Source organism: Pseudophryne corroboree, chromosome 1, assembly GCF_028390025.1.
Source record: "Pseudophryne corroboree isolate aPseCor3 chromosome 1, aPseCor3.hap2, whole genome shotgun sequence".
In the NCBI taxonomy this organism is placed as follows: Eukaryota; Metazoa; Chordata; class Amphibia; order Anura; family Myobatrachidae; genus Pseudophryne; species Pseudophryne corroboree.
In genome coordinates, this window is record NC_086444.1 from 640,602,018 (window position 1) to 640,606,797 (window position 4,780).

Sequence of the window (4,780 nt, forward strand, 5' to 3'; positions counted from 1 at the left end):
CCAGTATTTGGATTTGTATAGAAAAAAGGGGGGGGGATTTAAAAGTGATGTCTGTATGGGTTATATTAAATAAAAAGAGCAGTTTTATTGATGTAATGGATATAGGAAACCAGTGAGAACCTTTGTGTTTACCAACAGAAAGATAATGAAAAGGGGGTAGTGTGAGCATGTAATGTGAAGGATATATTAAACCTTTATAAAGAAAAAACCTAATGTAGTATTGTATTGTGTTTGTATATTATGTGTCGTTACTTGGTGTCTAAGGGTCATTACTATGTGTGTAGGATAGATGCCCGTGTTGGTCAGTGAATGAAGACTTAATAAATTAATGCAATAATGTAAATCTTGAGAAGAGACATTTCATGGGAAACGTGCGACCTTTGATGAGGGGAATTATTACGTTGAAGCCAGATAGTGGAAGTAATGTGCTCTTTATGTGTGTGAGGTGTTACTGGATGTGTTAACCCAGGTGGGTGAGAGGTGAATTATCTACTGGGGTATTAAGTATTAATTTAACTAGGTGTGCCTCAGTGTAAAATATAAAAAAGTGTGCACACGTGATATACGGTCCACTGCAAATGGTTAAAACGTGCAAGTAGTGAAAGGTAGATTATTGCTGGGTGATGTTGGGGAAAATGTCTAAAACAGATGGAAGGAAGGGGGAAGAAAAAAAAGGGGGGGGGTTTGTGAAGAGGAAAGGAAGGGGGTTCTTTAACAGGACAGGTTAAACCTAAATCTCATTTATTCACTGAGATATTTGGAATAGTGGAGTACCTAGATTTCAAAGAAAAGCCCCATAATTTATATATTCATTAATTCCAAAGGGGGTGACACTGTTCAGATTGTAGGTCCATTCTGATTTCTTCTTGAGCAGTTCCTGAGTCAGATTGCCACCCCGTATGCCCAACTTTATCTGTTCTATTCCGAAGGCCTTCAGGTCTTTAGTGTCGTTGCCATGATGTCTATAAAAGTGTCTGGTCACGGAAGTGGGCTTCCTCATTCTCGCAAGGTCACTCGAGATATTCCTTATTGACCCTATATGTTCCAAGAGTCATTGTTTTAGACTTCTTGTGGTCATTCCCACATAGCGTAGGCCACAGGTACACACCAGACAGTACACAACTCCAACTGTGTCGCAGTTTATAAACTGGTTGATCATAGTTACATTGTTGTGCCTGTCTGTGATAGCATTCCTTCCAAGTCCCTCCAGTCCACCAATGAATCACTTAAACATCTCCCCATTTTTGCAAGTCAGCATTTCTAAAATCCAGCACTTTTGTTTTTGTGTGACAGGAGTTGGATCCTGTCTTTATACTAAACCATACCGCTTGATGATCACTGAATCCCAGGTGCTCACCCACATATATGTCAGATATCCTGTCACCATTTGTAACAATTAAATCTAATATTGAGTCTTTGCGAGTGGGCTCCCTCACCAATTGCTTGAGAGATGCTCCCTGTAAGGAATGTAGATATTTGCCACTTGTAGCTGAACTTGTAAATTGGAAGGGATCTTTTGCATCAGGTAAATTAAAGTCTCCCATGATTATGACTTCTCCAATTAAAAAGCCATTTTAGTGATGTCCAACAATAGGTTCCTGTCCAAATCCTGCCCCTGGCCTGGTGCGAATAATGTCCTTCTCCCCGGTTTCTATGGTGACCCAAAGGGCCTCAGTTTTGTCTTCAATATTTTGCATTAAAGTAGCATTTATGCTATGTTTCACATACATTGCTACCCCTCCTCCTATTCTTCCCATTCTATCCTTCCTAAATAAATTGTATCCTGGTATAGGTATGTCCCAGTCATGATTCTCATTGCACCATGACTCTGTATTTGCCACAATATCCAGGTTATCCCTTGTCATTATCGCAATTAGCTCTGGAAATTTGTCTCCTAAGCTCCTAGAATTTACACACATAGCTTTAAGATTTTTATCTGTGCATCTGTTATTAGTAGCCATGTCCAGACAGTACAAATAAATGACAAGTTTAAAGTTGAAAGTACCTGTTTGGTGATGTTGCTCAGTGTTTGGTATTTTTTTTTTACTAATCAGGAATCACACTCTGTCCTTTACATTCAGTGAGGTGTAGTCATGGTGTAAAGATATAGTAAATCTGACCCAGTAGCAGATCTTGCTACGGGCACACAGGATTTTTGCCCAGGGCTCCACCTTCCAGAGGGTGCCACTGCCATCCGGAGGGCACCGCCACAGTGGCAAGATCCACTACTGGTGGTGCCCTCCAATTCTGTGCTGTCACTGCTGTGTGGTGCGTGATGATGTCATCACGCATCACACAGCATTGTGGGACCGGCACATAGATGCTAGGGGTCATAACTATGCTGTGCTATGGGAGAGATGTCATGACGTCTCTCCCATAGATCTGAGGAGTGGCGCTGGCATCCGGAGACGGAGGTCAGCAGCGGTAGGGAATCAGGAGCGGGGATGGTGAGTATTAATTTATTTTTGTTTTATTTATTTTTTGTAAGCAGCACAAATCTACTGGGGGCACAAACGGGGGCACAACTCTACTGGGGGCACAAATGGGGGCACAACTCTACAGGGAGCATAACTGACCATGCCCCTTTATGAAGCCACACCCCTATTTTCACCCAGGGCACTACAAGGGCTAGAACTGGCCCTGACCTGACCATAAATGGCCAGACAGCATGCAATAATAACTATGTTTCACTGAGCAACTTCCCCACACATACAATGCCAATTACAGGCAAAACATTACATCAAAAAACATACATGAGTTGCAAGAAAATCATGATATAACAACTGTTCTTAGACTGCATGAGGATGTGAGAGAGAAACATATGTACATACGTTTAAATGGACCGACGAGTTTGCATGAGGATGAAAGGCATGTTGTATGTCTGTTCCTTTGCTGTAATGTTGTTTGTCTGTTTCCATCCTGTTTAAGTTCTGAATAAGTCCTTTTTATAATATTTCATAACCATTTTAAACAACCCTTCTAATACAACCCTGATCAGCTCAGTTGATCAGCCTAGCACCTCTCCTTAAGAATGGATTCTATCCAATAGTTCCAATCAAGGCCTAACACCCCACCCCCAGTTACAGAGGATACAATAAAACTTCACTAGCATAAACATTGATACTTCATTTCAACTTTCTGAATTGTTGATAATTTGCTGTCATCCTAGTATACAATGATAACTGCTGATGTGAATATTATTGGCGAAATTACCCAATATAATATATTTGCACTGCAGCATGAATTTTCTAAATAGACCAAAACTGCAAGGGACCGGTGAAATTACCCAGTATAATAAATATATTGTTGCCAGTGTTTGTTAACAGTAAGTTTGTATTGTATTCTATTTCATTTTGTTATGTTTTAAAGAGAATGTATAGTTAATGCTTTACATAAAATAAGAGGCAAGAGCAAAATAACTTTCTGATTTCTTTTTTCTTTCTTTTTTTCCCGTTTTTCTTTCTTTCAGGTACCGTACATTGAAGATAGAAAGAGAAAGCTAGAAAAAAGTGACCTTGGTTGGGAGCACTCACTCCCGGAGAGTAGCTTGAAATTGTTGATGTATGTATGAGTGGTGATGTAACAATGAGATAATTAAAACGTAACTTTTAATAGTGTATATATATATAAAAAACTAGGTACACCAATTGAAATTACAAGAAAAAAGAAAAAATACACAAATAATGACTGAATGGCTCTAAACTTGAGAACATACCTATAGTATACTGCAGGGCACTTGAAGTTGCAGCGCTGTGTGTTTTTTTCTTAAATTTGCACCTGGCTTCTTAGTATCAGTCTATGCAAAATTTATGGCAACAATTGTATCTGATGTAATGGCTGCCAGTATTTGACTGTTTACTATTGCAGCAAGTATTCTTTGTCCCTCCCCCTTTTCTTTTGATATATACTAAAAAGGTGGCTACAATTGTATCTGGGACATTGGATGTTAGAAAAATGAATGATTGAGTGTGTTTTTATGTTATTGTAGCTAGTCTTCTTTGTTTCTTCCTCTGACACAAACTAACACCACACCTGACATCTAGAATGGACAATATCTTTATTAATGTTGATGTATCAGAAAGTATTATCCAACCAATGCTTTTTTGACAGGTAGATCCAGTCTGCAATAACAGACATCTTTTCTTCAGATTTTGTGTTTGTTTGTTACACATGCCTTAAATTGTAATAGGCTATTTTCCTTGTTCTGCCTCATGCTATGCACAGGAAAAACAGAGGCTTGTTGTCACTAACCCCGGTTGACCATATGATTTAACCTCCGCATACCCATGTGTTTGGGCTGCCAATCGGTGCAATGACGGTCAACTAAATATCCTTAACGGGTTAGATAAATACATTTAATAAAACTGGCACAATAATAAACATCCCTCATTCTGTCACACAACAGCTGCACTCGTTGCTCTTTTCCATACTTAACCTACTACCATACCACACTGGATATGCCCAACCCCGTCTGATCTTGGAGGCAATACAGTGTTGGGGCTGGTCAGTACTTCAGTGGGAGACCACTTAGGAATACCAGGTGTTGTAGGTTACTGATGGAACTCAATTGGGGTTTGTGCTGACTCCACGGGAGGATGGGCATATGCTTGCCAGACACCTAATTACCACAGTAGTAATCCATCAATATGTTCGCAGACTTCGCTTTATGTGTGGCTTATAAAGTTTAGAGCCATTCATTCATTATTTGTGTATTTTTTCTTTTTTCTTGTAATTTCAATTGGTGTACCTAGTTTTTTATATATATACACTATTAAAAGTT

At 39.3% G+C, this 4,780-nt stretch overlaps 1 pseudogene; it reads left to right on the top strand.

Annotated features, from left to right (window-relative positions):
• Positions 1 to 4,433: 4,433 nt before the first annotated feature.
• Positions 4,434 to 4,552, top strand: LOC134948077 (5S ribosomal RNA; annotated as a pseudogene).
• Positions 4,553 to 4,780: the final 228 nt, after the last annotated feature.